The sequence below is a fragment of the Salmo trutta genome, chromosome 12, assembly GCF_901001165.1.
Source record: "Salmo trutta chromosome 12, fSalTru1.1, whole genome shotgun sequence".
In the NCBI taxonomy this organism is placed as follows: domain Eukaryota; kingdom Metazoa; phylum Chordata; class Actinopteri; order Salmoniformes; family Salmonidae; genus Salmo; species Salmo trutta.
The window spans coordinates 9,332,942-9,345,099 of NC_042968.1; the positions used below are offsets into that span (position 1 = coordinate 9,332,942).

General features: G+C 42.9%; 1 long non-coding RNA gene across 1 annotated transcript; it reads left to right on the top strand.

Annotated features, from left to right (window-relative positions):
- Nucleotides 1-4,346: 4,346 nt before the first annotated feature.
- LOC115202888 (uncharacterized) lies at nucleotides 4,347-11,104 on the top strand. The gene is made up of 6 exons (XR_003880079.1): nucleotides 4,347-5,647; nucleotides 5,801-5,855; nucleotides 6,481-6,549; nucleotides 6,672-6,755; nucleotides 7,807-8,673; nucleotides 10,571-11,104. It is a non-coding gene; the product is annotated as an uncharacterized LOC115202888 (long non-coding RNA).
- The last annotated feature ends 1,054 nt before the right edge of the window (nucleotides 11,105-12,158 follow it).

Genomic DNA, 12,158 nt, shown 5'->3' on the forward strand with positions numbered 1-12,158 from the left:
AATCTAAATCAGTCTCGATTCGCCTTAAAAATCGTCTGGAATGTGCCTACAACTCATTGACACAGTTGTGACTGGTAAGGTTTATTTGTTATAGCATCACATTTTACACAGGACATGCCAAAATTCATAGAAAGATTATTTTTAACATACACATGCCATTGTCATGTCCCATTGTGCCTCAACCAGACTCCTTCAAAGCCATCGGCCAGCTCTTTCACATCAACCGTCTAATTGAAGTAAAAGGACGTGACCCTCCAATCTAAAATGTAAGACTTCACGTTTCAAAAGTAGTTTAATGAAAACGTTTCACCAAATTTTATATTTCAGTGTCATGTCCCTTAAATTACATTTCTTGAATTTGAAAATCCTATGGTAAAGGATGTTATTGGGGGGCCTTGAGGCACAAGAGGAATTGAAATAGGATTACTCTAATTGTCACAACGTCTACAGAAGTTGGCGCCTCTCCCCGGTCGGGCGGTGCTCGGCGGTCGTCGTCGCCGGCCTACTAGCTGCTACCGATCTGTTTCTGTGTCCTTTTGGTTATGTCTGTCTAGGTCTGCACCTGTTCTGTGTTAGGTAATTAGTGGGGTATTTAGTTTGCCTTTTTCGTTTGGGGATTTGTGCCGGATTAATTTTGTCATTCCTTTTGAGCAAGTAGGGGTATTGTTTAGCTTCTCTACGCTGTGCATTCTTAGACATTAGGGTTGCCGGGCTGCGTCCCGTTCCGCTGTATTAAGAGCTGTTCTCCTACTTGTGTGTGCGCCCTGCCTTGTTGCGGCATTTTTTGACGATATAAAAAGTGTTTCACGGACCTCAGTCTCTTGCGCCTGACTTCACCCCTCCTGCTATCCAAGTGTAACGTGCCACTAATGCTATGACTATTCCCGTGTTTGAATTGATATTAGATCACCCACTGTTGACAAAGTGTTTGAACAAGGGTTGTTGCAGTCAGTCATCCATGCTATATGAAATGATAGGGTGACGAACACCATATGGGTGGAGGTCATCCGGAATTCAGAATGATCAAAGGGTCAACGGTCCAATTGTATCTTTAGGCCCAGAATGGCACTAGTAACACATGCAGGTGAAATACCCTGTAATTGACCTGAATGACTGATTGCATTATCAGACAAACATGCATGCATTACCCTAATAGTGTTTAGCCTTTACAGTTATGGAAATGTTGACAGTGGGTTTTCTGCTACCCTGGTGGTCTGCAGCACCACTTAGACCATTCTCCTATGATGTAGTAGACCCTCTCAGAAAATATTTTACTTTCTGCTTTTATACAAAAAACAAGCCATTTCTCCATTTTGTTGAAAGGGTGCCATTATCTAACCACAATTTTCCTGTCCAAAGACCTTCATGAACTACTAAAACTACTAAAACTATCTGACAGTTTGGGGTAGAGATTCCATCTAACGGGTGAAAAATGAACCGGGACTTTTCTGTGTATGTGCCGGTCTTTAAGCATAACTGTATACTAATAATGCATCAAGTCTCTAGCTATTGGTGATACCTCCCATTGTGACCTTTGACCCCTTGCACATGGCCTTATATTTCCATTCTGGATGACATCCTGCCAAACTTCTTTGGTATTTCACTATTTGATTTAGCATGTTTCCCCAGCACTTGTCCCATGTTGGCTGGCCTATTATGCAGTTAAATGGAAATGTTCTACACGATGTAGACATGACATGTGAATTGGGATGAGGGGAAATGCTAATCAATGACAACTGAAATAGCAAGTGTTTTCTGCACATCGCTATATTTGTTCATGTAGACCAATGTTTATGTGGGTGAAGCATTTCATTTCTAGTCTTAATTTGTTTTGAGTGGCCTATAAATATTTGTTCAGATATCTTTAAGAAATATCTAATGATCATGATTTCAAGTCACTTTAATGACAAACACTCCCTTCTCCCGAAGGGCGCACATATTATTCACTATTCGCCATAAATGTAAGAGCATTAGATTGGCATGGGCTAAAATGAGTGTGCACCATATTTCCTCTAAATGCTGAATTTAATGGGTGCACTTTGGGAGAACCGAGATGTTTGGTACTAATGACTATGCAACTCCTTCCTCCCTCAATGATGCAATCACTGCTTAGACAGGATTGGGCAGGTCAAACCAAGGGCTCCACTACATGGGTTTAACCCTTCTAGTTATTTATAATCAGTGATTACCTTTAGAGGAAGAAAGGAGGGATATATGTTAATATTGATTGAGACACTATTGTCAGCTCGACAACCCAATCATGTTTTTGCATATAATAGACTTTTGACCTGTATACTGTCTGTACCATTCCACAGATATATTGTACAGTGGAAACACTTGAGCCTCTGTGTCATCCGCGTCAGCAATAACTCATCACTCCTACTCCAGGTAAATTCATTAGCATGAAGTTTGAGACATGTATGACCCCAGGGGCCAAGTGTCAACATTCAATCTAACCTGGGGCCTTACGTATCAAGTGTCTCAGAGTAGAAGTGTTCCCCTCGATCAGTTTTGCAGTTTACAACAAGAATAAGATTATAGACGCATACACATCCTAGATCAGCAATTACGCGGATGATTTGTGGATGAAGTCCCAGGTCCCCCTCTGTCCATGTTCTGATGTTCATTTGGATCTTAACATGCCTTTTGGGGGCCCTAACTGAGATTTTGTTGGGGTGCCCCCCACCTCGCAGGCAAAACATTTTAGCCCCCCCGACGGTGGAGAGAAATAGACATTTGGAATACATTTCATGCAATTAGACTCATTTTGCCATGGAGCAGTATTACAGGGAATTTCCTGTAATTCTACACATTTTGCCAAGACTTATGTTTGTTAACCATATCTGAGTGAGTGACTTAACAAAATCGGTATTGGGCCATTATTACTAGAAGTTTAGGAAACTGGCTAGACTAACTTACCAATCTACATTCTTGTAGCTCACATGTGACTCGGTGTCTTACACAACTTGTTCTGATATCTATTATATACATTTTTAAGATTGTTTTCTATTGTTAGGTATTACTGCATTGTGGGAGCTAGAAACAAACATTTTGTTAGGTATTACTGTGTATGTGACAAACTTATTTGATAACCAACTGCTGATTCATAACCAAATTTCAATTTCACCTTGTGTATTTTACTATTGTAATACAATAGCAAGTGACTGAATTCTTTAAAAAATGAATCCTAATAATGGTAGGTGGCCCCCTAGCTACTGCTTATACCTGCAGCCCACTGGTTATGAATGATGGCGTAATTCCATCCTCCCTGGAAGTAATCATTGCTTAGACATGATTTGGCAAGTCATGTATTTAGAAATGATCATTGACTACAGGGAGATATGTTTTAATTTTTTTCAAAGAATAGAAATCACTTTAAATCCATTTCCTTTACTTTCAATGTCAAATTTTGCATGCAGATTTTAATTCAAAATTATGTAACTTATGTAACAGGTCTCAATTTCATTCTGAGTGTACCCCAGTCTGGCTTGGTAAACTACTTGAAGCACTTGGGGATACTGTTCCATAACATTCCATATAGTTAACTCGTCCTAAGTGTAATCTCAATACTTATAACAATGTAATTTTCCTTGTCAGAATGCCAAAGAGAAAGGGAGTTTAACTTTTGATGACATTGCCTCAGTTGTTGAAAGGCTAGGCCTCTCACCAGAGGAAGTTACAGCAGCGAGCTAACATCAGGAAAATGTATTATTTTCTGTGCTGGTCATTGAACTGGAAAGGTCTAACACCCTCAGCTATCGCCATCAACTCTACGACGCGTGGAGTAAGGGAAGGATGGCCAATGCACAACCCCACTCCGTCTCCCAGATTTCCCCAACACTACTCCAGGTCCCCCAATCACTACCCCAGCACGTATACACCACACGGCGCTGCCTTTAACCAGCACAAGCAGCTGAAATGATTGAAACGGTTGATCCCGCTAAGGTATCCCACCTTCCCCCACTCCAACCCAAGCCTGGAGACATTTTTCTGTTTGCAGGTAGTTCCTCGTCATGTGAGGACTGTAAGGCTGACCAAAAAAGATGGCTTCAGAAGGGATCCCACAGGCTTGCTCACAGTTTACCAAAACTAAGGGTGCGGTACTATGCAGGAAAGGAAGCACCAGGGCTCCAAAAAAGGGAGTGAGTTGCTTCACCAGCCTGATACTTCTGTGATAATTCACTACTTTGGTGAGGAGGCACACTCCAATGTCCCCCACGGCAACAGCCAACAGCAGCAAGCAATTTCATCCGATCAGCTACCTCAAAGATGAAATGTCCCGGCGAAAGACAAACACCTGGCAAAGTATACTCGGACATGACCAATAACCCACCCCCACCCCCAAATGCATCATTCATGCCAGTTTACCAACCTCGCAACTTGGCACAAGTGAAGAACACAATTCGTCGAGCAAGGAACGTCACTGTTTTGGACCGGGACGGACTTTCTCCCCAGATTTGTCACCCATACGGAGACTCGACCCGCAACCCTTCTGGTTGTGGCAGCACCAGAAGTGGTTGAAGAGGCCAAGACAGTTATTAAAAGCAAACACCAAGGAGCACACATTTTTCACTGACACCACGTTTGACCTCGGCAATTTGTTTCACCCCTTGTTTTCCGTCATGTAGCATTTCAAGAGGCACCTGTCCTTCCCCTGGCATTCCTCATTCGCACCACCCGGCACATGGAAAACCACAAACAGTTCTTTCGCACCATCCTTTAATTCCTTCCCCAACTATCAACTTCAATCTTCTGCACAGACCATGAAGGGAGAAATCCAGTCTGTGCTGCTGCAAGCCAGGATTGTCAATTGCTGGAACCACATCTTGAACAATGTGAAGCAGAAGATGGGGTCAGAGGGTGCCGAAGGTGTGGCCGATTACCAGCAGGCCATCAAAGAGCTCTTGGCCATGAAATCAAGGAGTGACTACAAATGCACACGAGTGTGCCTCCACTGGAGCCTTGATTTCGAGGCTTATTTCCATCAGTCGCTCTGACGCCATGGACAAGGATGCACAATGTGTGCTCAACAGCTTGGGCATCCAGTCAGATGGAATTACCAACTACTCAGAGCTTCAATGCTGTCCTCAAGGCATTGGTTGGATGGAAGGTCAGAGTAGATAAATTATTTTATCTTCTTTACCAACTCCAAACCAATGCCTTGAGGGAGGCGCTGCAGGGCTACTGTAACCTAGGGAATTTCCACCTGACCCCAGAGCGCCATGTGCAATTTTCCAGGTGAATGCCCACCACCAGTTTCCCCTACCACATGTCAGAGGAAGACATGTCTCTTGCTGAAGGCATCCAGTCCTGTGGCACCAGGAAGAGGTTGTCATGGCGGAGGCCTTAGCCAGGATGATTTTGGCAAAAGGACAAATCCTCCTGGTGCCAAGCACCAAATTGTTCCTCTACCAGGGCTTCTCAGACAAGCAGCATGTCGTTACTGTTGCCAATGGAGACATGCTCTGCATCTGACAGTGCCCATAGGTGTGTCCGCCGACTGGCAACTGTACTGGCCATTGGCGGAAGTGTACAGTCCTATGCCAATAAAGCTGAGGACAAAGCATCTGGCCATAAGTGTGCCACCAAGGAGCATGTCCAGACGGGAGCCAAACACCAGGGAGAACAATTGACCGTTCATCAACAGGTTGGTCTTGTGTTGCTATTTAGTTATGTCTTATTTGGGTATGTTAAAATGGTGACCGTTTTACTAAGCCATGTGGTCCTCATGGGTTTTATGTATATCTGTGAACACAAAATGCAGATCTGTCAAACTGAACTGTCACCATTTATTCAATAGGGTGACCTGTTTGTCTGACGAACACCCCATCAGGGATGACGAATTGGAGAATAGAGTAAGTGGAATGTGACTGTTTTGGTTACATTCTGCATGTTGATCACATCTGTACAGTCAGGCAGTTTGGACCCTATTTGATGTCACAAATCTGTTTGTATAGGTGAAGCAAGTGTGGGCAATGTTGTCAGATGGAGTGGACAGGGCAACCACAATTTTGTTGGATGGATCCTTTGCCATCCTGCACCTCCATGACTTCCTTACGTTGAAGCCCAATGAGTGGCTGGGGAGTTATGTTAAGGTCCCCCACATGTTATGATTGAGTTGTATGAAATGTCCATGCGTACAGTTGGTATAAAGTACAATTAGTTGTTGCCTGGGCATCATGTCTACTTTGACCAACCATATGCCATTCTGCTTTAGGTAATTGACTTCTACTGAAGAGGATTAACCTTCAAGTGGAGGGGGATGTTTTTATTGTTGATCACTTTGTGGCAGGGATTATCCTGCATGGGGATAAGGTGGCGATGCGCAAGAACACCTTGGTAAAGGCATGTCCGCAGAGTTGCTTTTGTCATGGTTCAAAATAAGAGGCTAGAGGGGTCAATGTAGGGAGAGCTGCCACCTTCCTGACAAAAGATTGCCTGCCACACCGTATAAATGAATCTTTACTCCTATTCCTGTAGACCAGTCTGGAGCAGGACAGTTGCTGGATTGGAGTTTGCAATGTGGGAAACTACCACTGGATACACTTGGTATGCTGCACAAGATTGACCATTTTAGTGAGAGATTGGACTGTACTATTCTTGAACATGTTATGTTTGAGGCAATTTTGATATACTGGCTTGGAATTACCGCTTGCGTTTGTCAATTGCAGGACCCACTCTGCCATTGTCCTGGACCCTACTGGCTCCCTTAACGCGGAGAGCCATATGAGTGAGAACCTGGTGAAGCACATCAGGTATGGTCAATCCAGTGGTGTAAAAATACTTAAGTAGTTTTTTTGGGGTGTCTGTACTTTATTTTTTTTAACCAGTTTTACTTAAACTACATTCCTAAAGATGTCACTTACTCCATACACTTTCCCTGACACCGAAAGTACTCGTTACATTTTCAATGCTTAGCAGGACAGAAATGAGTCGCCTCTTCACTGTTGACTTTGAGACTGGTGTTTTGCGGGTACTATTTAATGAAGCTGCCAGTTGAGGACTTGTGAGGGGTCTTTCTCAAACTAGAGTCACTAATGTACTTGTCCTCTTGCTCAGTTGTGCACCAGGACCTCCCACTCTTTCTATTCTGGTTAGAGGCAGTTTGCGCTGTTCTGTGAAGGGAGTAGTGTTGGATCTTCAGTTTTTAGGCATTTTCTCACATTGATGGCCTTCATTTCTCAGAACAAGAATAGCCTGATGAGTTTCAGAAGAAAGGTCTTTGTTTCTTGCCATTTTGAGCCTGTAATCTAACCCACAAATGCTGACGCTCCAGGTACTCAACTAGTCTAAAGTCCAGTTTTAATGCTGCTTTAATCAGGACAACAGTTTTCAGCGGTGCTAACATGACATAATTACAAATGGGTTTTCTGCTAATGGCACTATGTACGCCTATGTAGATATTCCATAATGAATCTGCTTTTTCCAGCAACAAAACTAATTTACAACATTAACAATGTCTACACTGTTTCTGATCAATTTGATGTTATTTTAATGGACAGAAGCACTTTTTTCTTTAAAAAAAACAAGCACTTTTATAAGTCACCCCAAACTTTTGAATGGTAGTGTAACTCTTTATTCAAATAACCTATCGACAAGGGATACCCACACAAGGTCGATATAGTGAGAACCCACTGAGTGGAGTTAGTATATAACCCAGAAGCGATCTCGGCATAGGTCAGGATAGGTGCAACCTCAGATGACACACATCCTGTGCCAGACCTTATGCTCCAAATACCAATAACTTGTTTTGTTCTTTACTAAGAACTTAGGACATTTGATGTTAATTTGTTTTCTCTCCCCTAGTTCAAGGTGAAAACTCTTCCCCATGGGAGGAGGTGACTGACGCACACACTGTGGAGACAAGTGATTGGTTCCCCATTACTCACGCCATCCCTTCACAGGGTTTGCAATAAAAACAGTTCACATATGTAAACAATGTTTCCTTCTTACCTCCTTTGCCATATTCCTTGCTGATATTCTGCATAGCAACGGGGACATGTGAAAGACAAGCCCGACTTCTCCCCTCTCTGGGCCCCAGGTGACTGAGGCCCATATGAGGGAGGCAGTGCAGCTGCCAACACCAGAGTTGGAAAGGAGACATTCTAATGATGAGTTCAACAGTTCAATCATATAAGCATATTCTGCAGAGAAGACATCTAAATTAACTATGTTAATTAGCTAATTCTGATTTCTCCACCCCAGTACTTTTCCACCACTGAGTACATCTATTGTATGGTCAGGCAAAAATATTGTTTGACCATTTCTCCAATATCCGGCATACAAGTTATGTTGACCTGTCAATGTTGAGACTACTTTTACATTTATGGTCGGTTGCATATTGACCCAATTAGCCTATGTGTTCATGTTATGAATGTTGTATGCTATGAAGAGAATTATGAAGCATTATTGATTTCTGTTCAGGCATGCTGTTTTCAATCATGAGCAGCCATTCATGTGTTATGCAGGTGTATGAATGTTGTTGGAAATCTAACAGTGAGGAGAGAATGTCATGGCTTACGGAGAAACAATTCATATTTTCCTCCACAAACAGATACTGGTTTGAGGGACAAACCCGCAGAACTGGGACAAACTGTGTTCAGCAATGTTCCCTGCCAGGCGACAACAATACCGCAAAGCGGCGGCTACAATTGTGGAGTTTCTGTAGTGCTGGTGAGTTCATATGCTAATTAGTTCCCAGGATAATTCAGTAGGCAAATCTGTTATGTTAGAAATCTGTGGGTAGCCTTTAATGGTAGGCCACTCAAAACTGGGTCAAAAGCAAATGCACCAAATGTTCACATGAAGAGATCTTTGAGGGTTTAGCCAAAGTCATTCCATTGAAAGGATTAGATTAGCATAACAAATTAGTATACATTTCACTCCTGTCATGTGCGCACCTTAGAAAATGGTCTGAAACAGGAAGGGACCTATGTGTTCAAGAAACCCTTTTTTTCTGTTGCTAACCGATGTCCTATGGTGTCCACTAATGAATATGACCCAGGTCAATGGGGAACTTGGTTGCGATGTGACAAGCTCTAAATGAAATGGTGTAATATCATCAAATCAGTGGAGCTTCAAGGCAGCACACTGTTGTTTTCATGATTACAGCCAAGCCAAAGGTTTTCCAAAGTGTAAGATTATCCCAATGACTCAAATGATTACTATTGTTAACATGACAAGGCAGTTGGAGGCTTCCTTTCCCATGATCCTATATTTCCCAATGGCCCTATAGATGGTAGACATATTTATCCCATTGTCTGTCCTTTATGTACTACATAGATTGCCAGAGTTGATGTAGCGGGAGAAGGCACTAATTGACCCAACTGTCCCAATGCATGTTAACATCGGTGGTGCCAGAATGGAGGTGGCCAATCTCACCTTTGTCCAGGATCTATCACTTTTTTTGCAATCTGACGATGTAAAGCTGAAGACTTGTAGCCTAGTCTACATCATACACTGCTCCTTGTGTCATTACCATGTGATGGGGAAATAAGGTGCTGCAGCGAAGCCCAAGTCACTGCTGCCTTGTCTCATTTACTGTTGCTACATTGTCCTGGCCCCACATTAATAGTGTTCGATAGCACTATTGTTTTACCTGTTTATGTGAGTTTGGCAACATTTTGTTGTAGTTTTAGCCTACATGGATGTCAAAGTAGCTGACCGACTACATTATAATTCCTCAGTAGCCTATAACCTCTCCATGTTAGATTGTAGGGAGGTTGTCATTTTCTTTTAATTATTAATTTGGTTGTTGGTAAACGTAGAAAGACCCCACTGCTGAAAGACACAAAGCCCGACTGAACTTCTCAAATCACCGAAACATTCTTTTATTTTAAATTAATAATTATTTAAGAAAATTGTAAGGGTGACCATATATAGGCAACTGTATATAGTATATCATCCTAAGGCATTATGTGATATAGCTGACATGTTTTCTTTCAGAACTTGACAGGAAACTGAACTGCAGTTCCTGTGCAACAGATGGGGGGGGGGGGGGGGAAACTGGGTGAGAATAATTTTACACATTCACATAAGCTATGCAAAAGCAAGCCTGAGTGCCATCAGTTAGTATTCCAACTCCTTGTCACAGTTGCTATGACAATTCTCTAAGAACTTTGACCTTTCAATGTTTGAAGGGGCCCAAACATTTTCGTTGCTCTATGAACAATGGCCGGAGTGTAGACAATTGCTGTGGTCTTTATTACTGTGGTCTAAGGGGGTGTTGAGTTTTGTAGTGAATATATGTTTATAACCTTAAAAGGGATGGGTAAGTAATTTCACTCATTTAAAAATGTTCTTACATTTAAAGCAGGTAGTGACTTCAATCTTCATGTTTTTACAAGCCACTGTCAACATGCTAATTGTAATTTCTTCACCAAACTGTCAATTTCCCCACGTCGCCACATTCATGGCTAAATCTCTTGAATGGATTGTCGGTCAATGATTTCATCTAGAATCAAATGGCAGTGGCTAGTTAAACAAACCAAATTGTGGATTGCTGAGCTATCCTTTCAGCTGTGACATCATATAATGGTATCAATGGCCTAATTGACATGTACTTTCACAGATGGCATGCTCCAGTTGATACTACACCTCCTGTGCTGGGGTATCATCACCATTTACCATCAACACATGGATAATCCTGCCTTACAATGGATATGCCCACCCTGCCACAATTGAATACCTGCACACCAAGGCAACTATTGGGTTGATACTGTGTCAAATTGATATAATGTCCAGAGGTGTAAAAGATGTACAACTACAGTAGGTGGTATTTTAGGGCTGTCCCCAACAGAAAAATCTTGGTCGACTTAGTCTTCCTGTTCTTTCCACCAATCGATTGGTCTAAATGTTGAAATTTATTTTTCCATATAGACAGACACGCTCTGTGTTTTGAAGAAACCCACTACATATGCAATGAGCTTGTCTGATGCTTAAGCACACTGTTTAATTCATTTTGCTGTTGCATGAGGCTTGATGCTCATGGAATCAGTAAGCTATTAAACACTCAAACAGCCAATAGAAGCAGAAACGGTCTTATTTCTGTAGATGTATAGATTTATAAAGCCAGGGCGATTTTAAGTTAGTTAGGTCGAGCAGTTGCCGTACCAGGCAGTGATGCAACCTGTCAGGATGCTCTCGATAATGCAGCTGTATATCCTTTTGAGGATCTGAGGACTCATGCTAAATCTTTTCAGTCTCCTGAGGGGGAATAGGTTTTGTTGCGCCCTCTTCACAACTGTCTTGGTGTGTTTGGTCCATGTTAGTTGTTGGCGACGTGGACACCAAGGAACTTGAAGCTCTCAACCTGTTCACTACAGCCCCATCGATGAGAATGGGGGCATGCTCGGTCATCCTTTCAGGTCTCTGACCTCCTCCCTATAGGCTGTCTCATCGTTGTCGGTGATCAGGCCTACCACTGTTGTCATCAGCAAACTTAATGATGGTGTTGGGGTCGTGCCTGGCCGTGCAATCATGAGTGAAGAGTACAGGAGGGGACTGAGCACGCACCCCTGAGGGGCCCATGTGTTGAGGATAAGCGTGGCGGATGTGCTACCTATCCTTACCAGCTGGGGCGGCCCATCAAGAAGTCCAGGATCCAGTTCCAGAGGGAGTTGTTTAGTCCCAGGGTCCTTAGCTTAGTGATGAGCTTCGATGGAACAATTTTGTTGAACGCTGAGCTATTGTCAATGAATAGCATTCTCACAGGTGATAATTTGTCCAGGTGTGAAAGGGCAGTGTGGAGTGCAATAGAGATTGGATCTGTTGGGGCGGTATGTAAATTGGAGTGGGTGTAGGGTTTCTGGGATAATGGTGTTGATGTGAGCCATGACCAGCCTTTCAAAGCATTCCATGGCTACAGACGTGAGTGCTACAGTCGGTAGTCATTTAGGCATGTTACCTTAGTGTTCTTGGGCACAGGGACTATGGTGGTCTGCTTTAAACATGTTGGTATTACCGACTCGGACAGGGAGAGGTTGTAAATGTCAGTGAAGACACTTGCCAGTTGGTTAGGGCATGCTCGGCGTAAAACGTCCTGGTAATCTGTCTGGCCCTGCAGCCTTGTGAATGTTGACCTGTTTAAAAAATCTTACTCGCATCGACTGCAGAGCGTGATCGCACAGTCGTCCGGAACAGCTGATATTCTCATGCGT